The sequence below is a fragment of the Pleurodeles waltl genome, chromosome 11, assembly GCF_031143425.1.
Source record: "Pleurodeles waltl isolate 20211129_DDA chromosome 11, aPleWal1.hap1.20221129, whole genome shotgun sequence".
Taxonomy (NCBI): domain Eukaryota; kingdom Metazoa; phylum Chordata; class Amphibia; order Caudata; family Salamandridae; genus Pleurodeles; species Pleurodeles waltl.
Genome location: NC_090450.1, coordinates 300,180,315 through 300,206,215, shown reverse-complemented (window position 1 = coordinate 300,206,215; position 25,901 = coordinate 300,180,315). Strand labels below are relative to the sequence as shown.

Here is a 25,901-nt window from a genome sequence, read left to right as displayed (position 1 = left end):
CACCTGGACAACAGAGACCAGAGGACAAAGAGGCAAGGGCAGCAAGAGAGGAGGGACTGTTGCAGCATATTGGGCCATGAGTGGCAGGAGGGAGAGGACAGAAGTGGCAGCACATCAGACCATGTAGAGCAGGAGGGAGGGGGCTTGTGCATGGACTCGGTTTACAAAGGGTAGGGTGGAGGTGGATGGGGCAGCAAATTAATTGTTCAGGGCAGGCAAGAAGGGCAGTGTCAGAAAAATGGACACACAGGACTGTAATGAGGGAGCAGGGGCATTGACTTGGACAATGGATGGCAAAGGAGGGGCAGGAGCAGCTAGCTGAGGTGGGGCAGCTCAATGCCAATATTTAGAGTTATTTCAAGTAACCATAACTGGTGCCCAAGGTAACTATAACTCGTGCCCTATCCATGCACTGATGATTAGCCCAGTTATTATATCACTCATGACATCTTCTTTGACATCATTGATAATATGACTGTAATATCTGCAGTAATACTATTGATGAGAAAACTGTGCATGGCGACGGTGCAAGTTCGAGTTACCTTAGGGCACGAGTTATAGTTACTTGAAATAACTCTAACTACAAACGCTGAATATTGTTCAATTGTATTAGAATATTTTGTAACCCTCATTTTTTTCAAATTTACAGCCATAGTTTACTGAAAGGAATCAAAGGCATCATGTGGGGTGTTAGGGTTAGTACTGCTCTTAGGCTTAAAGTCACTAACCATGAGGGTCTAAAAATATTCTGGAAAATATAATTTAACCAAAACCCAGACTGAAGTATTAAAAACATTTCCTGAGGACAAACATATCATAATGAGGGGTGAATATTGTCATTATGGATATCAAACAATTATTGTGGAGAGGCAATTAGGCAACCGAACAATGAAAAATGCTACATAAAAATTAATCATTCTGAATATAAGAAATCATGTGTCGAATATTGGACTTTGTTACATGGATGTTTGGGGAGTGGTATTATCGATGGTGATGAATATCGCTTTTTGAGAGTAGATTACCCTAGAGTATCCACCATATACTTTCTCCCCAAGGTACAAAAACATCACACAAATCCTCCTGGAAGACCTGACTGCCTGAACCCACAGCCATGTATTTGGATTTTATTCTGGCACCTCATGTTCTTGCATTACCATCATGCTTCAGACACACCACAGATTTTCTGACTTCACTTCAGGGAATACATTGGGAAGATAAATACTGAATGATACCATTAGATGTAAATTCCTTATATATTTGTGTAGACCAACAATAAGGTATAGATGCATGTGTCTCCTTTCTAGAGGGTAGATCTGTGAAGTGTTTGAAGCACACTCTCATGTTGAGTAAAACAATGTCCTTTTGTCTGACCCAGAAAATCTTTTGTTTTTACAAAGTAAACTACAGGCGGATATCAGGGACTGTGATGGGAACTTGCTTCACCCCCAGTTTTGCAATCAAAATCTTTGGCTGGTGGGAGAAGCAGATTGTCTGAATATAGGTATGTGGATTAGGTCTATAGATGATTTATTAATCATTTGGGATGCTGAAGTGAACTTAGAAGTTGAATTAATTGAATGTCTACAAAGGAATGACTTGAACTTGAGATTTACTTACAAACATTAGTAATGAGAGCCTTGAATACCTAGATAGTTGATTTGCTGTAGTTGAAGGATAGAATGTAACTAGTCTTTTCAGAAAGGATACATCCAGTAAAAACATATTACATGCTGACAGTCACCACCCTGCCAATCTGAAACGGAGCACCCCACATGGCGTGTTGTTACGTGCCAGAAAGAATTGCTCACTAGAGGAATGGTTTAAGATTGATTGTGACACAATGCTTTCTAGGTTCCATGAGAGGGATTACCCTAACAAGGTGCTAAGATCTGCAAAAGATAGAGTCTCCACCATTAAAAGAGACAAAGTTGTCTTTGGTAAACAAAAAAGCGGCACCAAATATTCCACCAAAGTTTGCTTCATAACTAACTATAACAACAAATGAAGTGTAGTGAGTAAATTGATGAACAAGCATTGGGGTATTATCATGGCTGCTACCCATGTGGGACCACATGCGAGCACTATGCTCAGAAAGGCTAGATCACTTTAGGACATTGTGACATACATTCAGTTCCAGAGCCCACTCAAAACAGGGTGGTTGAGTAGCACTGGGGGTTTTACAAGTGTGGCAAGTGCAAGACCTGCCAAAACCGTAGCAACACGTTTACATATCAACTTGCCAATGGGGATGAGCACAAAATTTCTAGGTTCATTACATGTGCTACTGACTATTGTGTCTATTATGTCTTAGGGTACCCATGTGAACTGAAGTGTGTAGGAAGCACAACATTTCCTGTGAAGAAAAGAATATTTGAACATCAATGTGCTATTACTAATTGTGATGAAACCTACCCAGTTGCTAGGCATTTTAGACTGAAACATCAGAAGTAGAGACATCAATCAGAGGACAAAACAGATAACAACTGTTACAGATACTGGAGCCATGTCTTATCATTGAGCTGGATACCATGACCCCTCGTGGGTTAGATACGGACAAGGAAATGGCAGTACATATTTAAGACTGATTAGTGATATGTAGGATTTTGCTGTCCCATCTATTACTTTTTACATGGAGAGCAATAATATCATGAAAGGGTGCAGGGTAGACTGCACATATGAATTATATTTACTTTTTGTCTGACCATGTGATTATTATGCCTTTTGGTTGCTATTCGGGTTACTTTATGAGCATCCCATTACATTTGGTCACCATTACTTTTGATTCCCATACTTTGAGATTGAGGCAGATTAATGTTTTCTGTGGTTTGCATGCTTAATGTTAGTTGGTATCCAGCCAATGGTCTGTCTAGCAATTACTGCTAACCTTTACTTTCTTTACATAAGGGGTAATTAATTGCCAATGGTTCTCCCCTATTGGTGATTTACAATTTCCCACCTCGGCTTGATTGCATATTAGCATTACGTACTCTTGTGTAAATTTTGTTTTCATGAGATGGAATAGTTGCAAACGACCCATTTATTAAGTCTTGTCCATCTTTTTATCTTTCCATCTTTTTTTTTATTTATTTATTTTACGTTGTCTTGAGCAAGATATTATGGTTATCTATAATTTCCCAGCTGACATTGATTGCATATCAGTAGTACATATCTTTACCGATGTATAGGCTCTCATGAGATGGAATTCTGGCTTTGAAACCATCTTTTAGTCTTATTTCAACATGCCTTGAGCCATATAATCTGTTTCCAGCTTGTATCCACTTGGGTTTGATATCATACTAATAGTACGTACTTCGATTGATGTATATTATGGGATGGAATATCCTCTTGGGAGCCTCTTGTGAGTCTTGCCCTACATTTGATTTGATTTAATAAATTTTTTCACTTGCATATATTTTTTTTTACTCGCATATGTACTTGAACGGTATTATCAGCAATTGTAGTATATTGTGGAAGAATCCCTTGGCCATCATGAAAACAATATCAGGCAGCTTGCTCATATGTTTATTGACTTGTTGGGGGCACATACACTATTTCCTTTACCTGGTTGATCCCATGATGCAATACATTATGTTCATATGGTTTTCGCCATGGCCAGTATTTTTGTAATTGCTGTGCTTGATAAGAATTTTTTCTTTTACGCGTAATTGACATTAAGGCCCTCATTATGACTCTGGTGGTGAGTGATAAAGTGACGGTAATATCGCCAACAGGTTGGTGGTAATTACTGCCAAATTATGACCATGGTGGTGAGAACTCCAATACACAGCCAATGTACCACACCAACCGCCAGGGCGGAAACAACACTCACCACGGTGGTAGCCTTCAACAGCCAGACGGAAGACAAAGTACCATCCACCATATTTTGACCTATCAATCCGCTACGTTTTCCGTGGCGGTACCAACACCATCAAAAGCCTGGTGGAAACGCATTACAGTAGAGCAAAGACTCACCATCGGAGACACCGGGAAGAACAACGCCGCCATGGAACCGGAACTATAAGTCTTCCCGATGCTCATCTACGTCATGCTCCACCTGGAACACCAAAGCTGATGAAGATGAAGACGGTGCATACAGTCGCCTAGCACACAAGGGAGGGAGGGAGGAAAATGAGAGTGACACAGACACGCACAACACACACCCGACACACACGCACCATACACACAACCAGCTGCACATGAAAAACAATGGCACATGATACACGGCACAATAATGCAAGGACAACAAGAATGCAGTAATGAGAATGTATTGATATAAACAGCTACTAAATAAACCAATTGTACGTGAAACAGATATGTACAGATGTACACAAAGGGCCACTATCCAGTCCAATGTACTAAGGGCCCACATGGCCACAGGGCACAGACCAAGGTCCAACTCGAAACATTAATTCATCCGGATAGAAGTCTGCAGGGGCATCAGTATGCAAGTGGGCAGGCACCTCAGGGGTATGAGTGGTGGGGGGCACCTCAGCCGAAGTCGGGAACAAGCCCACTGGTTCTGGAGGGGGCTCCATGCCCATTTCTCAGTGCTGGGCAGTGCAAGGCCACAGTATCTGGAGTGGGTGACTTTCCCAATGGTTCGAGAGGGGGCTCGATGCCCATTTCTCTCTGCTGGGGAGCGTAAGGCCACAGTCTCTCAGGTGGGTGACTTTCTCACTGGTTCTGGAGGGGGCTCCATGCCCATTTCTCAGTGCTGGGGAGTGCAAGGCCACAGTCTTTGGAGTGGGTGACTTTCCCACTGGTTCTGGAGGGGGCTCCATGCCCATTTCTCTCTTCTGGGGAGTGTAAGGCCACAGTCTCTCAGGTGGATGACTTTCCCACTGGTTCTGGAGGGGGCTCCATGCCCATTTCTCAGTGCTGGGCAGTGCAAGGCCACAGTCTCTGGAGTGGGTGACTTTCCCACTGGTTCGGGAGGGGGCTCCATGCACATTTCTCTCTGCTGGGGAGCGTAAGGCCACAGTCTCTCAGGTGGGTGACTTTCTCACTGGTTCTGGAGGGTGCTCCATGCCCATTTCTCAGTGCTGGGGAGTGCAAGGCCACAGTCTTAGGAGTGGGTGACTTTCCCACTGGTTCTGGAGGGGACTCCATGCCCATTTTCTCTGCTGGGGAGTGCAAGGCCCCAGTCTCTCAGGTGGAGAACATCCCTACTGCTCCTGGAGGGGGCCCCTCATACATCAGCCCCTGGAGGGTGGCCTACATGGCTTCCACTGGTGGTGATGGCTGCACTGTGTCATCTGGAGGTGAGGGCTGAACTGTGGTGGGAGGTGGAGGTGCCTCCTGGGCAGCCTCTGCTGGTGGTGAGGGCGGAACTGTGGTGGCAGGTGGAGGTGCCTCCTGGGCAGCCTCTGTTGGTGGTGAGGGCTGAACTGTGGTGGCAGGTTGAAGTGCCTCCTGGGCAGCCTCTGCTGGTGGTGAAGGATTCACTTCCTCAGCTGGCAGTGGTGGCCCCATGACCACTGGTGGTGGTGGAGGTGTCCCCCTGACAGTCTCTGCTGGAGTCGAGGGCTTCTTCCCCTTCATGGCATGAGGCGTTGGATCCTTACCCTTCCTGGCAGGGGTTGAGGGCTTCTTCCCCTTCATGGCAGGTTGTGCATGTTTCTTAGACTTCTGGGCAGGAGTCAAGGGCTTCTTCCCCTTCATGGCAGGAGGTGCAAGCTCCTTCCCCTTCATGGCAGGAGGTGCAGGCTCCTTCCTCTTCATGGCAGGAGGTGTGGGAGCCTTAACCTTCTTGGCTGGTGGAGTGGGATCCTTCACTGACTTGCCACCACAACTAGGTGATGACACCACTGTCCGCGTGGACTGTTTCGAGGTGCTGGGCTGGTTCGTTGGGACCCTGCTCTTACGGGCAGGATGGGGAGGGAAGAGGTCAAGTTGGGCAAGGAAACGCTTCTTAGGGACGGTGGGGCAGGAGGAGGGAGGAGGGATGTTAGTGGACGTTAAGGGAGTGGTTGTAGGAGGTGTATGTCTGCTGGATTTGGGTGCAGGTGCATGCTCAGTGTGCTGATTTGGGGTGGATGGCTGTTGGGTGTGTGAGTGCTTGCGTTTGTATCCTTTGGCGGGGTCAGACAGGGTAGGAGAGGACACAGCAGGCACGTGCATGGATGTTGTGGAGATGTCTTCTAGTGAGGTGTGTGTGCTGCTTGGTGTGGTGATGCTGGTGGTGGATGGTGATGCAGTGCATGCAGGTGTGAGTGTGGACAAGATTGTGAGGGAGGTGGAGAAGGGGGAGACAGTGGAGGCAGTGGATGTGGTTGTGTCTACAACTGTCTGGTGTTTGCATGAGTGCTTGTGGGAAGAAGTGTGGTGCCTGTGTTTGAATGTGCCACTCTTGGGTGTTATCTTGTGTGCATGCTCATCTGTATGTGTGCATGGGATGGGTTGGGGTTGAGGAGACTAGGACTAGGAAGTGGTAGTTGGAGGGGGGATGGTAGAAACAGGGACAATGTCTGCCATCAGAGAGGAGGCTAGAGCCTGAATCGATCTCTGTTGGGCCAGCAATCCAACGTGGATGCACTCCAGGAATGCATTGCATTGCTGCATCTGGGATGCCAGCCCCTGGATGGCATTCACAATGGTTGACTGCCCTACAGAGATGGATCTCAGGAGGTCAATAGCCTCCTCACTCAGGGCAGCAGGGCTCACTAGGGCAGGCCTGAGGTGCATGGGGTAAAGGAGATGCCCACCCTCCTGGGGGAGCGGGCATGGGCAACTCGTTGGGGGGCTACTGGGAGGGTGGTGCTGGTATGGGGGTGGCGGCTGTACCTGCAGCTGGGGTAGTCAGAGTGCTGTCCGCCACCACCAGGGAGCTTCTATCGGAGGAGGTATCTGAGTCTGTGTTTTCACCTCTTGTCTCTGCCGTGGTGCTCCTCTAGCCCTCCATCCCACTGGCTACCTCTGCGTCCATGGACTCTGCCTCCTGGGTCCTGTGGGATGCAGCTCGCTATCTGTTGCCGGTGCCCCTGCTCCTCCACCAGATGATGCTAATGCACACATGGACAGGATGACAGAAGAAAAAAGGGGGGGAGAAAAAGGAAACACTGAGTCAATTATTGCATCAACACCACAGTTGGCATGCACATCACCGCCACACACAGGGATCAGGCGTGTACTATGCATTGCACTGCCAGTGATGTGGCTAGATGCCACAGAAAGATGAGGGTCACACACCGCCAACTGCACCCTCCTGGCACCCACAAAGCCCTGTATGACATGGAATGCTAACAAGCTAGGTTGCCTGCATTTGCCATACACCCATTACCCTAGAGTTGACTCAAGCTGCAATGTCTGGCCTGGCCTTAGGGGCACCCACTAACTCACATCCACCACCCAGATCCCATGCCACCTGCCAAATATTTTAATAATGCCCACTTTTCTCACCCCATTGTGGCTGCTGTGATTCCCTCAAACGCCCATCCAGCTCTGGGTAGGCCACTGCCATTATGCGGGCCATCAGGGGGGTCAGGTTCCGACGGGCACCCCTTCCTCATTGGGAGGCCATCCCCAGCTGGGCTTCAGCAGTCTTCTGTGCCCAGCGTCTCAGATCCTCCCACTGTTTCTGACAGTGGGTGCTCCGCCTGCCATAGACCCCCAGGGTCCACACATCCTTGGCGATGGCATGACAGGATCCCTTCTTTTGATGGGCGCTGACCTGCAGAGGTAATACAGACAGGAGAACACCATTAACCATAAAATCCAGCCTGTCACACATATAGCTCACCAATCCCGTTTCCGTCATCATTGGCCCACACATCGGGCGGCGCACACCATGTACACCACAATAAGACATTCCCCCCAATCACACAATGCTTGCACACACATCGCCATGCATCCTTCCCACATGCATCGTGCCCAAAGTGTACTCACCTGTTGGTCTGGAGGCCCATACAGCAGTCTGTACTGGGGTAGGACCCCATCCACCAATTGCACCAACTCCTCTGAAGTGAAGGCAAGGGCCCTTTCCCCTGTCACACGGTCTATGTTAGGTTCCAGACACATCTCAGCAGCACTCGCAGTGTAGGTCTTCTCCTGTTGAAGGTCAGGAAACAAGTGAGGAATCAGATAGAAAATGTTGGTCACGTCCACTGAGGTGTACACCATCACCGCCGGCACAGATCCCCATTGGCCACTGTACTCCATAGAGCCCCATATTATCCAATGAGGAATTGCATGTCGGTACAAGACCGCCTTCCGCCATGATGCCCAACATCGGTGGAGTTACCTCACTTCCACCTGTCCCTACATTCAGGACAGGCGGACGCCATTTCCTGGTGGCAGACAATGGTCATATCAACCTTACCTGCATCACAGCCTAGATTAGCACATACCTCGCCATTCCCACTGTCCCATCATATAAATGCACTATGTACACTGAAGTTGTGGTTCCATTGTTCAAATTGTGACAGCCTACTCACTCTTGTGTCCCTTAGATACCTACCGCTCTAGATGAATAGGAGGAGGAGACATACCCCCGTGTACAGACCCCTTGTGGACTTGGCTACACTGGAGGACAGGCACATCATACTCACCTATAGACTGGACAGGGCCACAATAACTGAGCTGTGTGCCCAATTGGAGCCTGACCTAATATCTGCTATCCGTCATCCTACTGGGATCCCCCCTCTTGTGCAAGTTCTATTAGTGCTCAATTTCCTGGCAACAGGTTCTTTCCAAGTGACAGCGGGCTTGGCAGCAGGATTGTCACAGCCAACGTACTCAATTGTGCTGGCAAGAGTTTTGTCTGCCCTGGTAAAACACATGTGCAGTTACATAGCTTTCCCCAGGTGGAAGATTTGGCCAGAGTGAAGGCTAGCTTCTATGCAATGTGACATATCCCCAATATTATTGGGGCGATTGACCGAACACATGTTGCGTTTGCCCCCCCCCACCAGAATGAACAGGTGTTCAGGAACCGTAAGCGTTTCCACTAACTGAATGTGCAAATGGTGTGCCTGGCGGACCAGTACATCTCCCACGTCAATGCTAAGTATCCTGGGTCGGTGCATGACACATTTGTTCTGAGGAATAGCAGCATCCCAAATGTGATGGCACAACTACAGAGGCACAGGATGTGGCTAATAGGTGAGTCATGGTCCCCACCCACTGTATGTTAGTGTATGCCTTCAGGTGTCATCCCTATAGCATTGCGTGTGGCTAAATGTTGTCCCTCAATACTTGCAGGTGACTCTGGCTACCCAAACCTATTGTGGCTGCTGACCCCTGTTAGGAATGCCAGGACAGGGGCACAGGAACGTTATAATGAGGCACATGGGAGAACCATAAGGATCATCAAGAGGATCTTCGTCTTCCTGAAGGCCAGTTTCAGGTGCCTCCATCTGACAGGTGGATCCCTGTGCTACTCACCCGGGAAGGTCTGCCAGATAGTAGTGGCATGCTGCATGTTGCACAACCTTGCCCTCAGACGGCATGTACCCTTTCTGCAGGAGGAAGAGACTGGAGACGCCCCTGTGGCAGCAGTAGACCCTGAGGACAGTAAGGATGAAGAGGCTGAAGATGAGGCTGAGGACAACAGAACATCAGTTATCCATCAATACTGCCAATGACACACAGGTGAGACAGTGCACCTAGCCATTCCTCTGACTATTGATGTATTCTATGTGGCTGTAGCATGATGGCATTAACTTCCTTTGCATCTCAACATATTGTAACCTATGGCTTGTCATTTTACAGATGTTGGTGACATCACAACTGTGTACTGATGTGCTGACTACAGACAGCAACAGGTCCTTATTCCTATGCTCTCACAGTGTTCCGATCATTTGCACTAGATGTGACTGTTTCCATAAATGCATATTTCATTTTCAAACATAAAATATTAGTAGTTAAGTTGTGTTAAAGGTTATTTATTGAAGTGCTATGAAATTGAGGGAAAAGTGCAATGGAATGGGGTGATGATGGAGGAAGGTCCAGGGTATTGTTCAAGTCTGTTTGTAGCACAGGTTCAGTGTCCAAGGGGCCATGGGTAAGGGAGCAAAAGTAGTTCAAAGTGGACAAGGTGACAGGGTGGGACACCCGGGGGACAATCAAAAGAGTCTCATTTCCTGACTGTGGTCTTGGTAAGTGTCTCTGGCTTCTGTCTGGCAGGGGGAGGGGTGCTGGTGGCCTGTGGGTCCTGTGGCGGGGCCTTCTGCCCACTAGCCGCAGCGGAGGTGGAGGGCTGGTCAATGGACTGGCTAGTGGTAGGGGCTTGCTGCTGTGCTGTTGCCTCCCTCATGATGTTGGCCATGTCTGCCAGCACCCCTGCTATGCAGATCAAGGTGGTGTTAATGGCCTGCAAGTCCCCCCTGATCCCCTGATACTGTTCCTCCTGCAGCCCCCTGTTCTCCTGCACGTTGTCAAGGATCTGGCCCATCATGTCCTGGGAATGTTGGTAGGCTCCCGGGATCTAGGTGAGTGCCTCCTGGAGAGTCGGTTCCCTGGGACTATCCTCCCCGGCGCACAGCGGTCCTACCAGTGTCCCTGTTGGCCTGTGCCTGTGTCCCCTGAATGGTGTGCCCACTGCCACTGACCCCAGGTCTAAGATTGTCTTGGGCATGAGGCGTGGACTGGGGTCCCTGTACAGGTGGGCACACTGCTGTTAGACGTGTCCTGGGAACAAAGGTGTGGATACGCTGGGTGGGTGCTGTGGTGTTGGATACTAATGGAGGAGGCTATGTGGTGGACTGGGAGTGGGCTTGGATGACCAACTGTCCAGTGGTCTCCGATGGGCCAGGTTGTTGGTCCAGATCCAGAAGTCCATAGTTACTGTCATCACTGGGGGCATCTTCTGTTGGGGCACTGGTTTGTCGTGGCACCTCCTCTCCGCTGACATTGGCTGGGGCACCTGTGGGGATGTAAGTGATGTATTATGCTTCATGTCTGTGACATATTGTATATCCCTGGCTTACCCACTATCGTTGGTGTTGCCCTGCCACCTTTTGCTTGTGTATGGTAATGTTTTGTTTGATTGTTAGTTTCCCTATGCTCTGCATGCTTTGGTGATAGCTGTCCATGCAGGACTGGGAGGGGTGTCCATGCATTAGTATGCATGCAGGGCTAAGAATTGGGGTTAGTCAGATGTGTAGGTGCAGTGTGTGGGATGGAGTGGAGTGATGGGAGTGAGGGTGAGGGGGTGTGATGGCATGCAGGTATGGGGGTGATAAGTAGTAAATTTTGACTTATTAGTGTCGAGTCCTCCAGCTACTCCAGTGAGTCTCTCAGGATGCAGTAGTGCCAAAACCTGCTCCTCCCATGCTGTGAGCTGTGGGGACACAGGTGGGGGTCCGCCGCCAGTCCTCTCTATGGCGAGCTGGTGCCTTGCTGCTCATCCTGATGTCGTTCTTTGTTCTTGGGTGCTGTCCCACGGCGTTCACCTTGTCCACGATTCTCCGCCATCGCTCCATCTTCCTTGCAATGGATATCTGCTGTACCTGTGCTCCAAACAGCTGTGGCTCTAGCCTGACAATTTCCTCCACCATGACCCTTAACTCCTCACCAGTGAAACGGGGTGCTTTTGTGGGGACATGGGTGTTGTGTGGTGTGTGTTGGTGAGAGTGTGTGTCTAGTTGTCTCTGTGCTGTTCTTGTCAATCTCCTGGCAGTAATTGTTGTTCGTAAAGGGTTGTGGGTACTTTGGATGTGTGTTTTATAGTGCTGTGGGAGGGTGGGTGTGGTGTGTGTATTGATGTCAGGTGTGTGTTTTTCATATTGGCCAATGTAGTGTTGTTTTTGTATGTGGGTGTCCATTCTGAGCGCGGCAGTATGTACCGCCAATGGTTAACCGCTGTTGAATGTCCACCGTGGTGATTAGTGGGTCGTAATGTTGTGGACGTTGTTTTGTTGGCGTAACGGTATGGTTGTTGGGACTGCCACTTTAGCACTGACCATGGCTGGGCTGGCAGATTTGTGTATGTGGCTGTATTCTGGTGAATTGGTGATTGTGTGTGTCATACTATGGCTAACGGATATTCGCCACTGCGTGGTATGTTGGCGGCCGCCACCGCGGCGGTTTGCAGAATTTACTGCCAATGTCATAATGAGGGCCTAAATGTGTTATTTTGCCTGTCTTTTTTTAGGACATAGATATTACAAATACACAAAGTGCATTTCCAATTTGGCTCTAATGGATGCTTAGAAGTATTTAACATGAAGGGGTGCCAGAGACCCTTAGGCAAGATGTCCTCACATTAGTGCAGCTCTGCCGACCGGAGGTAATAATCGGCCAAATATCCTTCCATCCCACATTCGTAAAAAACAGCAAGATGCCCTTACAATGCCTTAGAGACGGTGGGGGTCATTATGACCTTGGCGGGCGGCATCAGCCGCCCGCCAAGATCTGACCGCCGTGCGGCCGCCAATGCGGCCGCACCCCCGCCGCGGCCATTTGGAGATCCTTGCTGGGCCGGCGGGCTTAAACCTGGTTTCCGCCTGCCGGCCCAGCAGGGATCACGGCCGCAACATAGGAGCCGGCTCCACATGGAGCCGGCGGTGTTGCAGCCGCGCGACGGGTGCAGTTGCACCCGTCGCGCTTTTCACTATCTGCATAGCAGACAGTGAAAAGCCGCATGGGGCCCTGACAGGGGGCCCCTGTACTGCCCATGCCAGTGGCATGGGCAGTGCAGGGGCCCCCAGGGGCCCCACGACTCCCCGTTCTGCCAGCCTTTTCCTGGCGGTGCAAACTGCCAGAAAAAGGCTGGCGGTCGGGGACTCGTAATCCCCAGGGCAGCGCTGCAAGCAGCACTGCCCAGGCGGATTATCACCGCCGGGGCAAAAGTGGCGGAATACCGCCGGCCCCGGCGGTGCGACTGCGGCGCTTCCGCCGTGGTCGTAATACGCCTGGAAGCACCGCCAGCCTGTTGGCGGTGCTTCCGTCATTTTTGCCCTGGCAGTCTCGGACCGCCAGGGTCAAAATGACCCCCATAGTAGGGTAGGGTCGAAATTGGCATACTGGACCCCCCCTATAAGTCCCTAGTATATAGTACCTAGGTACCCAGGGCATTGGGGTTCCAGGAGATCCTTATGGGTTGCAGCATTTCTTTTGCCTCCCATAAGGAGATCATACAAACACTTCTTCAGGACTGCCATTGCAGCCTGATTGAAATAGTACAAGCACTACTTCACAGCCATTTTCACTGCACCAGGTAACTTATAAGTCACCTATATGTCTAACCTTCAGTTCCTGAAGGCTACGTGCAAAGTTACTGTGTGTGGGGGCACCCCTGCACTAGCACAGGTGCCCCCACTTCTCCAGGACCAATGTCCCGGATTCCGTGAGTGCGGGGACACCATTATAAGTGTGCACTTCTGTAGTGCTTTCCTCTTATTTAGTTTCTAAGCACTAACATAACACAACAGAAATGCACTTCTGAGGTCAAAGAAGACTTTTATTGTTATTTTATTCTTCCCCAACCACAATGTTTATGAATGAATGACGAATTAGTAGCTTTCAAGTCCGCGTTAATCAAACAAAATATATCAGTTTGCAATATACACAGCAGGTTATATTTATAAGATATTGAATGCAAAGCAAAACAAATACTTCACCGTGTAGGAACTATTTACAGCTACATCTTTCTAAGGTCTGCAAGCTGAGACCCCTGTCAGCCGCGAGAAAGAGTGTCATCTACCCACACGGGATGCTGGCAACTGGCGCCAAGCTCCAGCACGAGGTCCGGCAGATTCGAATCTGACTCTCTGCAGCCTGTTACATTCGTTACAAAGGTGTGCCCCCTCCTCTCAGACCTGGGAAACTGAGCAAGCCTTTTGGAGACTGGCCAGGTCTCCAAGACTACTCCTGTTCCCAAGCTCAAGGGAAGAGAAACAACGCCCATGTACTCTCTCTTATCAGGTCTAGTCTACTGTGAGAGCAAAACATCTTGGTTCTCTGGTGCAAAAACACAGCTTGGAAAAATACAGAACTCCACGTTAAAGGCAATGGGCAGCTAACCTAAATATCAAATGCAATGTCATGTTAAAGGCAATAGGCAGCTAACCTAAATATCAAATGCATGTCTAGTGTCATGTCAAAGCCAATAGGCATCTAAGCTGAATACAAAATGCAATATATAATATCATGTCAAAGTCAATAGGCAGCGGAGCTGAATACAAAATGTAATATATGATATCATGTCAAAGTCAATAGGCAGCGGAGCTGAATGTAATATATGATATCATGTCAAAGCCAATAGGCAGAATATCTAATAGCATGTCAAAGTCAATAGGCAGCTAAATTGAATACATCATGTCAAAGTCAATAGGCATGCAATGTCAAAGCCAATAGGCGGCTAGACTGGATACAGCATATCAAAGCCAATAGGCAGAATACAGAATGTAATGGCTAATGCAATGTCAAAGCCCATAGACGGCTAAACTGAATACAGAAAGCAATGGCTAATGCCATGTCAAAGCCCATAGGCGGCTCAACTGAACAAAACATACCATGTGCTACTGGTGTACCTTGAGCAACTAATATGCGCAGTGGTGAAACACAAAGTCATTGGTCAAAACAAAACTTTATCAAATGGCAGGACATTCCGCCCTTTGACCAATTAATTTTTGTTTCACATATCTCATATTTCAAAAAAAAAAAAAAACATCAGCACAAAAAAAAACATTATGATCAAAGCAATCCCTGTAAAGCAATAGAAGTGAATTAACACATTGATCTCATAACCTTTCACATCAGATACATCTACATAGAAAAGACTGGGCAATTTTTTTTTTTTTTCTGAATGAGTCTCTAATTCAACAGTGTTAGCAATTTGATGTGGCATGAGTTCTGCTCATGTAAAGGTGCACGGTCCACCTGAAAGGTTTTCTGGAAGGTAAGCAAAAGTCAGAGTTCCATACGAGAGGGGAAAAAAAAAATCACAGCTTGAAGAATGCAATCAAACAAGTTGAACTTGAACTGAAGGCGCAGTTTGCGCAAAATGGATCCATGGTGCTGGCACTTTACTCAGCCAGGTTCAGGTTGGGGATTCAGTCCCTTCCCCGACCCCACACGCACACACCGGAAGGGGGACCACACAGCACACTCAGGGACAGTGGCGAAACGTGGTCGGATCTGCAAAAGAAACAAGTATGACTTTTCTTGCAAATAACATTTTTCATTTAAACTGCACCCTTCCTCTTTCTTTCCCTGTTTTATAATCAGCAGGACGTTTTTGGGGCCCTTTGTTATATTTTCTGCAGGTTCTGGAGGATCACTTGGGGCGTCAGCCCACACATCAGCACTGAGGTTTTTATCTGCTGCACCACAGCTTCCCTTTTCTTGCACTGTCAGAAGGGCTGGGGCAGACTCCTTCTTTACCAAACCTCCATTCACTGCACTTTTGCCAATTTGGGCCATTCTGTCTCCAATTTGTATGAATGAATCAGATTCTTTTCTAGGTATCAGCATAATTTCGATTTTTCCTTGGTAATTTGCAGCAATCACTCTCCCTAAAACCTGATCAATTTGCCATTTCTGTTCTGGTAACTTTCCTCTCCCCAACTGCTCTGTGACTGCTTGCATGACAGATTGCTTTTGTGCGTGCTGCACAGTTTTTATCAAATCTAGGGGAATGTGCATCTCTCTCATCTCTGCCCACCTGTAAGTGGCCTTTTCACATTTCTGGGGCACCCACATAGCCATCCCCACTAAGGCAGAATTCTGGGTGAACACTTCTCTCTCTGAATTTTTCTGATTAACATCTGCAAGGTAATTGAACCAGTTAGGTACAAGCCATGTGGCTAAAACATTATCAAAGAACCAAAAATCAGCGTAAAAATTACACATCTCACGTAGCTCTTGCTTTAAAATCTGACACACATTATACAACGCTGTTCCTTCTACGGTGCCAGAAAACAACATTTCAGTCAATGAATCATTAGTAAAACAAACATGCTTTTTATCTTCAGTGGACACGAATTCAAATGGTGCACACAATTTCATTGGTAATTCTTTTATCTGTGGTACTCTAGCCCTGTCTTGCAAGTACCAGATCCATTGTATGATTCTAGCTAGGGGCACTATTTTCTTCCCTTGTTCATGATTTAAATGTACATAAGTATTTCCTTCTTGCACTGCGCAGAAACCTAAAGTCTGCATTATTTCATTTGCCAAATCACAAGCGCGCAGCTGCATATTATTTTTCACAGTGACCATGTACAAAAGTGTTAGGATTTCTCTCAAATGAGGGCTATTCTTTTTCCAAAAATCAAACAAGCTAATGAAACTCGGGGTGTCTTGCTCTAAAATCCTTCGTTTTACTTGTGCATTTTGCAACGGTAACTCGTAAATCGTCCGTGTTATCAGTTAAGGAATGCATTTTGGCTGCCAAAAACCCTGGCTCACACGGAAACTCAGTGCAGCTCGGAGCTGTCTTAACCCCCTCATTACTGGAATGGGACAAGAAAGATTCTTCAAAAACAGCCTTTTTATAACTTTCAGTCGGGCTAATTTGCTCACGTAAATTCCTATTTTCATGTTCCAACTTCCTACATTTCTCCTGCATTTCTCTGTAAGCAGATAAAGGTATCCAGACCTTTCTGTCATCATTACTTCCAAAAGACACGTTTTCTACATATATACAACGGGAATTATTTCTCAAAGCATTATCAGGTCTTTTAGCTACACATGCATTTTCTTCTGTAATTCCCCAAACAGAAAACAATTCACAGTTTTTCTTAGCACCATCAGGCAGTTCATCAACACATGTATTCTCAGACATGGTCTGCCGTGCTACTGTGATTCTCCAAACAGAAAACAATTTCTGTAATTCTCCAAACAACAAAAAAACAATTACACTTTTAAAGTGTGCACTTCGAAATCTACTAACTCGTCAAACCCCTTCTTAATCACCTCTTAATGACCGACCCCACGACTCCAGGTACCAATTGTAGTGCTTTCCTCTTATTTAGTTTCTAAGCACTAACATAACACAACAGAAATGCACTTCTGAGGTCAAAGAAGACTTTTATTGTTATTTTATTCTTCCCCAACCACAATGTTTATGAATGAATGACGAATTAGTAGCTTTCAAGTCCGCGTTAATCAAACAAAATATATCAGTTTGCAATATACACAGCAGGTTATATTTATAAGATATTGAATGCAAAGCAAAACAAATACTTCACCGTGTAGGAACTATTTACAGCTACATCTTTCTAAGGTCTGCAAGCTGAGACCCCTGTCAGCCGCGAGAAAGAGTGTCATCTACCCACACGGGATGCTGGCAACTGGCGCCAAGCTCCAGCACGAGGTCCGGCAGATTCGAATCTGACTCTCTGCAGCCTGTTACATTCGTTACAAAGGTGTGCCCCCTCCTCTCAGACCTGGGAAACTGAGCAAGCCTTTTGGAGACTGGCCAGGTCTCCAAGACTACTCCTGTTCCCAAGCTCAAGGGAAGAGAAACAACGCCCATGTACTCTCTCTTATCAGGTCTAGTCTACTGTGAGAGCAAAACATCTTGGTTCTCTGGTGCAAAAACACAGCTTGGAAAAATACAGAACTCCACGTTAAAGGCAATGGGCAGCTAACCTAAATATCAAATGCAATGTCATGTTAAAGGCAATAGGCAGCTAACCTAAATATCAAATGCATGTCTAGTGTCATGTCAAAGCCAATAGGCATCTAAGCTGAATACAAAATGCAATATATAATATCATGTCAAAGTCAATAGGCAGCGGAGCTGAATACAAAATGTAATATATGATATCATGTCAAAGTCAATAGGCAGCGGAGCTGAATGTAATATATGATATCATGTCAAAGCCAATAGGCAGAATATCTAATAGCATGTCAAAGTCAATAGGCAGCTAAATTGAATACATCATGTCAAAGTCAATAGGCATGCAATGTCAAAGCCAATAGGCGGCTAGACTGGATACAGCATATCAAAGCCAATAGGCAGAATACAGAATGTAATGGCTAATGCAATGTCAAAGCCCATAGACGGCTAAACTGAATACAGAAAGCAATGGCTAATGCCATGTCAAAGCCCATAGGCGGCTCAACTGAACAAAACATACCATGTGCTACTGGTGTACCTTGAGCAACTAATATGCGCAGTGGTGAAACACAAAGTCATTGGTCAAAACAAAACTTTATCAAATGGCAGGACAACTTCCTATAGGTCAACACATATATGTAGCTTCACAATGGTACCTCCAAATATGGCCATGTGAGCTGTCTAGGATTGAGAAATTCTACCCCCAATCCGATTCTTGTATTGGGGGCCAATTCCATGCACCCTAGGGCTTCCACTATGGACCCCCAGTACTGCCATACCAGTCTTCTGAGGTTTTCACTGCAACCACAGCTGCTGCCACCTCACAGATAGGCTTCTGCCTTCATGGGGCTTGAGCAGCTCAATCCCAGGAAGGCAGAACAAAGCATTTCCTACACCCTCTCCCTTTGGAAATAGTTCTTACAGGCACTGGAGGGGTTTCCTCCCAGAGCCTCTAGAAGTGCTTTGAATGACACAGATGGTGCCCTCCTTGCATAATCCAGCCTACACTGGTCCAGGGTCCCCCAGTCCCTGCTCTGGCATGAAACTAGACAAAGGAAAGGGGAATGACCATTCCCCTGTCCATCACCACCCCATGGGTGGTCCCCAGAGCTCCTCCAGAGTGTTGCTGGGTTCTGCCATCTTCTTTTCAGGATGTTCAGGGAACTCTGGGAGCATCTGAATGGCCAGTGCCAGTAGGTGATGTCAGAGACCCCTCCTGATAGGTTCAGGCTTGTTTGCAGAATCCAGTGATGAAAACCAGCCTGTATCCAACAACTCGACGTTGGGCCATCTCTTGCACCAAGCAGGAACACGCAGCTGTCTTCTTTGATACATTTCTGACTTTTTCTTCTAACTGGAGAATACACTTTTGCACCTCCATATGGGTTAGCAGGGGCTCCTGTTCTTCCTGGACTCTTCCTCTGTTCTTGGACTTCGTCTCCTCTCTCCACAGGGCTTCAGGTCCAGGAATCCATCATTGGTGTCTTGCAGTCTTGCTTGGTTTTTGCATAACCCTTTACCACAACTTCTAGTGTGTTCTGGGGAAACTTTCTGTACTTTACTCCTGTTTTCCTGGGCTCTGGGGTGAGGTACTTTGCTTACCTTTGGTGTTTTCTTACACTCCCAGCACCCCTCTACACACTACCCTTGCCTAGGTGGGGAATTGACTTTCACATTCCACTATTTTAGTATATGGTTTGTGTTGCACCTAGGCACATTCCAGCCTATGGTGATTTTCACTATTTGCACTATTTTGTGACTGTGTACTTACCTGATTTTGGTTACTAGTGTATATTTTATGTGTTTTACTTACCTCCTAAGGGAGTATAACCTCTAAGATATTTTTGGCCTTGTGTCACTAAAAAAAGTACCTTTATTTTTAGTAACACTGAGTATTATCTTTCTTGTGTGTGAGTACTGTGTGACTACAGTTGTTTTGCACGCGCTTGCCATGCCTCCTAGTTTAGCCTTGGCTGCCTACAGCTACCTCTAAACACTGCCTACATTTCACTAATAAGGGAGAACTGGACCTGGTATAAGGTGTAAGTACCATAGGTACCCGCTACAAAACAGGCCAGCCTCCTACACACCTATGGACCTCCCCCAGACATTAGGGAATATGTTAAATATGAATAATATTCAGGCCTATGCATTATTTGGACAAACTCAGTTACATTTCCAATCACGCTCAGTGCTTTGGAGTGCCTGTTCAAATTTCCCTTGGTCTGGACCACATGTCTGGTGAAATATGTTGAGATTTGTGTACACAGAGACCCAGAATCAGTAATCTATTGGAACTATGGCAGGGTTATGTCCAAATTTGAGGACCAGGTACTTCGCTGGTCTAGACTCCTACTGTCCTTTGTGGATAGACTAGTAATCATTATAATGGTGTTATGCCCACATTTTTATACTTCTTATGCTTGGCAGGTCCTGTCCAGGTTTGAAGTGTTGGCAGCCCATCAGATCTCAATGCGAGATGGGGAGGGGTCACAAATCCTTTTGCGTCCCTATATTTACAAATTGGGATTTCCATAAATTTTTTCAAAATCGACTGAATGGATTTGCAATAACAAAAAGGGACCAAGAGCTGCCTTTCAGCCAACTTTGGTGTAATTCTTCCTATGAGAAATAACATTGGAAATGCTCTAAACCTCGGTCCCCCCTTTGATGGATCACCCCAAAATTCTCCTGAGAGAGGTTAAATGACTGTCCAATTTCTTTGGAAAACTTAGTGAACATTCGTCAAGTGGCACCAAGGATATAGGCAAGCAAAAAACATCATGTGGGCCCAACCACATTTTTCCCATGCATTTTTTCATAGGGATTTTGAACACGGCTCCAGCGCGACCGCTGGCTGGAATTACACCAAATTTGGCAGAAAGATAGCTCTTGGTCCAGCAAGTGTGCTTTTTGTGACTTGGTGTAAATCTGTTCAGTAGCTTTTGAGATATTAGAGTTTACAAAATATAGATATCTAGGGATAGGAATCCTCTGTGGATCAAACTGTCCATGGGCTGATATCTGATTGACTGCCAACATTTCAACAAGGAAGTGTTGGCAGCCGTTTTGGGACTCTGCTTCAACTGAGTCCCACAAAAAATGGTAAAAAGAAAAGGTGCCCCCACCAGGGCTTAAAAGCATTTAAAAAAAATAAATTCGTACAAATCCGCAGTTGGATCTGCAGATCATTCAGATATATTTTTTTTAAAGCACAATCTCCTGTGCTCCTCCTTTCAATTGCCCCTGGGTGGGTCAGGTCCCAGGGGCTTTGGCTGCTGAAAAAAAGGAGAGGGTGCACGGGGCCCTCCTCCTAGGGCTTTTTCTAGCTCCAGGGACAGCCACATTGCCAGGGTAAATCTCAATAAATAAATGCAGTGGGGCCCATGTGGCCCCTATAGCCCTGGGGACCGCCACCCCACGGGGCACTTAATATATATATATGCGGGTGGTCCCACTGGGCCCACCCACGCCACAGGGACCGCCACCCCTCCGGGGCAAATTATAGCAAATTAATGCATGGAGGCCCGTGCAGCCCCCACCCACAGCCCCGGGGACTGCGACCTCCCGTAGGCATCTAATATATGTATGCAGGTGTGTCCACTGGGCTCGCTTGCACCCTGGGAACCGCCACCTCCACCAGGAAAATTATAGTAAATTAATGCCGGGGGCCTGAGCGACCCCCCACAACCCCAGAGACCACTGCCTCCCCTTTTGTTTTCCCCTGGGTGGGCCAGGTCCCAGGGGATTTGGGAGATTAAAAAAGGAGGGGGCACACAGAGCCGCCCTCCTTGGGCTTATTGCCACCTCTATGGGGAGAATCTCAATAAATAAATGTGGGGGCCGCGTGGCTACTCCAGAGCCCCGAAGACTGGCACCTCCCTGGTGCACTTAATATACATGTACAAGCGGGGCCACTGGGCTTGATCGCACCCCAGGGACTGCCACCTCCAGGGGGCAAATTATAGTAAATTAATAAGGGGGCAGCCCGTGTGGCCCCCACAGCCCCGGGGACTGTCACCTCCCCAGGGTTCTTAATACATGCATGCAGGTGGGCCCTCTGGGCCCAACCGCACCTTCAGGACCACAACCTCCCAGGGCTGAAATAAAATAAGATAGGGGGTCGGTCATGGACCCCCGGTCCCAGAACCACCACCTCCCTAGAGCTAAATAGAAACAATGGAGGGGGGCCATGCGGCCCCCTCCTGGAGCCAATAATGGCCCTGGGAATCACCAGACCTCAGGGCCGGCTTCTGCTATGTCCTGGGGTGCCCACACTCGGGACATAGCTATTTGCTCTAAATTGGCAGGAGTTTTGACAGCTACCACCAAGTCAGAGCAAGTACCTTGCTTCCAGTGGGCGAGAGCTCTCAATGTGCTCCAGCCTGCTGAAAGCGAAGGTTTCACCTCTTTCCCTGCCCGCTGACAAGAGATGAAACCATTGCTCTTGCACACAGGGAGCTGCATGTTTAGCAGCTCTCTGTGTGCAATAGTAATGTCATCTCCTGCAGAAGGTGGCGAGCTGGCTGGGATCATGGAGGCCTCGAGGCCCCCTCTATGGTCCCCAGGGTTACCCAGGGGGTACCTAGGCCATGAGGCCTACTTCCCCTATTTAATAAAAGCAGGGCTCCAGGGGATGAGGGCCTGGGGCTGAGATTGGCAGAGGGAGGGGGGCCCATTGCCATCCTCCTCTATGAAGTGTGTTTACTCAGCTATTCCATATTGAGTCCATGGTTCTCCTATTAAATTGCTATGAGTATGCAAATGTGAAAATCATCTGGATACTGGGCCCATTTGGACCCACACTGTCCAGCTTAGTAGTATGCATATGTCTTCCTGTCTTTTTGCCAGGATGATGGACAGCTTACCAAAGTGCCCCCCAGTGCATTTCCCATCGATTTTGGTGGCACGTTCTTGATGCAGAAGAATATGAGGACATCTCTACAAAATAAAGAAGCACTTACATCATATAGATAAGAGGAAGGACCCTGGTTTGATGGAGATTTACATCTTTATAATCTCATTGGTCTCTCAATTGTAGTAGTAATGCTATCACTTAGAAAGACGCAACCGGAACAATCATGTTGCCAAGACGTACACAAGGTCACTGGTGACATTTCCTTGTGCTCCGTTACAGTCCTATAGTATACAATACATACTGGACATTTACCCAAGGAGACAGAAAGAACTCCACTTGGATAGATATTTTGTGAAAAGGTGTTGGATAAAAGGGCAGGTGAGGTTCCTTTGTGGCCAAGTCACTCATACAGCTACTGACAAACCCACACAGACACTAACATGCCCACTCACAGATGGACTCACACACTCACTCAGACACTCATGCACCCAACTCATGCACCCAACTCACAGACCCACTCTGATAGTCACACACCCACTCACAGACCCACTCATACACTCACACACCCACTCACAGAACCACTTAGACGCTCATGCACCCACTCACAGTCCCATGCAGCCATTCACGCATCCACTCACAGACCCTCTCATATATTCATGTACTCACTCACAGACCCACTCAGAGACTCATGCACTCACTCACAGACTCACTCAGAAACTCATTCACTCACTCACTGATGCACTCAGGGACTCATGTACCCACTCACAGACCTACACAGACACTCACACACCCACTCACAGACCCACTCAGACATTCAGGCACCGACTCACAGGCCCACTCAGACCCTCACACACCCATTCACAGACCCACTGAAACACTCATGCCTGCAATTATAGACCCACTCAGACAATCAGAGACCCACCCAGACAGTCATGCATCGACAAAAATAATCAAAGAATCATGCATCCACTCACACATCCACTTAAAGAGTCTTGCACCCACTCAGAGACACATGCACCCACTGATAAACCCACTGAGATACTCATGCACACACTCACAGACCCTCTCAGAGACATGCATGTGGGGTTGGGTGGTACCTTTAAATAATTTAGCAATCTGATCTGTCTCTTTTTCCAGTGGCCTTCTCGGTCCAATGGCTGTGAGAAGCTCCAAGACTCTCGTGGAAGCTCAGGCTCTGATTGGCTGGCCGCAACATGAGGAGAATGTTACAGCCTCCATTTCAGGCCATGGTGACTAATAATAGTTAGGACCATGCTTCTATAGAAAAAACATTTTTTTGGCTTCCTAAAAAACTCTCAGCCACCTCAAAGCCTTCCTGGAAAGTTTGATGAGTGATCCATAAAGCAGGGGCAAAGTAAGTGGGGGGTCAAGCATGGTTTTTCCATTCATTTTTCCATAGGAAAATTAATCAGACTTACTGGAAAAAATGCCAAACAGAATCACCAAATTTGGCAGAAAGACAGATCTTGGTCCAGAAAGTGTGGTTTTTGTGTAAATCTGATCTTTATTTTTTGAGAAAATCAGGCTAAAAAACATTGGGCCTTATTTACAAGAACTTGCATGTCGGTGCAACAGAATTCTACACCATGGATGTGCAGTATTTACAATATGGCGCACCATGGCATAAGGATCCTGGTTGCATGAAAAAAATGACACATCTTTGTGCGCCAAGTCGTAAAGAAATCTTACGCTTCTGCTACAAAAGTGCCTCAGGGCTGACTTGCAGCAACTAAAGTGACGCTAATCGGCCTTGCATCACTTTTGAGTGCAGAATGAATCAAAAAAGTACAAAAAATTATGCTTCGATAGAAAAAAGGCACACTTTACAGCGCCATCCTGGATGTCCAGACAGACTCCCAGGGGAAGAGGAAAAGGAAGTGCAATTTTAGTGAGGAAGAGGATGACATCTTGATCACTGAGGTGACAAAGCACTAATATCTGCTCTTTCTCATCTCTAAATTGCCACTAGGGAGGAAAGAGGCCATTTGGCAGTCCACAGTGGAGAAGGTCAACAGTGTGGGACAAGTAAAGAGGACTGTCACTGACTGCAAGAAGCGCTGGCACAATTATTAGAGCCGGGCAAAAGAGAAACTGGCCTACAACTTGAAGGCAGAAATGCAGACCGGAGGATGAAGCCCCGCACCCCAGGAGGAGATGGATGCCTTTGAGGAACGGATGGCAGTTATCATCCCAGATGAGTTGGTGGCTGAAGCACCAGGACACCAGAGTGCAGCACATGGGAGACAATCGCAGGCAAAGGGTAAACATTAACAAGGTGCAATGTGGGCAAAAAGGTCATGTTGCACAGTGCAGCTAGCAATGTCTCAGTGCTCCACTGTGCTGTGTGCAGGGCAAAGGGCAAGAATCTGGCTCATGTTCCATTAAGTGGCTCAGAAATGGCAGTCACACTGTCCAGTTGCATGTTACACACCTCAGTCATGCTCTGTCACATTTCTTCATTACATGTGTGAGGTGCAACACCAGTCCAGGTCGACCTTTGTATATTAACACGTGTAGTGGAATGCACAACATGAGCCACCAAAACTACAAGTCCCTCAATATAAAGCAAACAACATAGGGGCTCAATCACAAGGTAAGTGGTGCAGGGCAAGTCACCTTACTGCACTGCCCTATGCCACATGGAATGGGGAGGACTAGGCCACACCTACAAGATAACGTCCACTCCCTCTGTGCTGGCTCACACTGGGCTGACTAGCGCTTATGCAAGCACCCTTGCACCATGTTGCAAGAATGTCAGGGTCTCAAACAGGATTGTCCCTTTGCAGGAAGGGACACCTTCCTGCACAAAAACAATCATTTTAGGCTTTGTTCTCTTCCTATGTGTGCTGCAGAATGCCGCACACATGCAAAGAGGAAAAGAGAAGGAGAAAATACATATTTCTCTTTCTTACGCCTCCCCTGGTGACCTGTAAGACTTTGTCGCATTTACCAGTTTACAGATCCTTGTAAATCAGGGAATGTGACAATACCCATGGGTTTTGCATTGGAAAACCCACTGCAATCCCCATGGCATGCCCCCCAAAGCAGAGTAAGGCAACACATAGACTTGCACTACTTTGCATCAACTCCATATCTACAAAGCCATGAAAAACCAAGCAAAGTGGCTTTGCATGTCCTTATATGGGTCTGTAGCCTGCTCCATCAGTATGTCACAACAAGTGATGCACCAGTGGTGGACGCTGCCTGAAAATATCCCCCTTGGACTGGAACAAAGCATCATGCATGGACATCAGACCCCTATACAATCTGATGGTGACAATGCAGGCCACCTTGCACAAATGTGCATTTAAAGGAAACAAATGGCATTTGTTTGTCAGAGTAGAAACAGCTCACCTGAGAGGAGAGTCTTGTGTTGGGCATGTGATGTATAAACACATAGGAACATGCCAAGATCACTTGTATATTAACTGGTATGACAATAAAGAGCACACAGATGTCCTGATGTGTGTGATGATACCACACAGGTGTCAATTGCCATGGTAGGTGCCATCAGAA

At 47.3% G+C, this 25,901-nt stretch overlaps 1 long non-coding RNA gene across 1 annotated transcript; it reads right to left on the bottom strand.

The window, feature by feature from the left end:
* Positions 1 to 14,586: 14,586 nt before the first annotated feature.
* Positions 14,587 to 18,113, bottom strand: LOC138265653 (uncharacterized). Its single transcript, XR_011199394.1, has 2 exons — positions 17,133 to 18,113; positions 14,587 to 15,078 (listed from the first exon to the last, which is right to left on the bottom strand). It is a non-coding gene; the product is annotated as an uncharacterized lncRNA (long non-coding RNA).
* Positions 18,114 to 25,901: the final 7,788 nt, after the last annotated feature.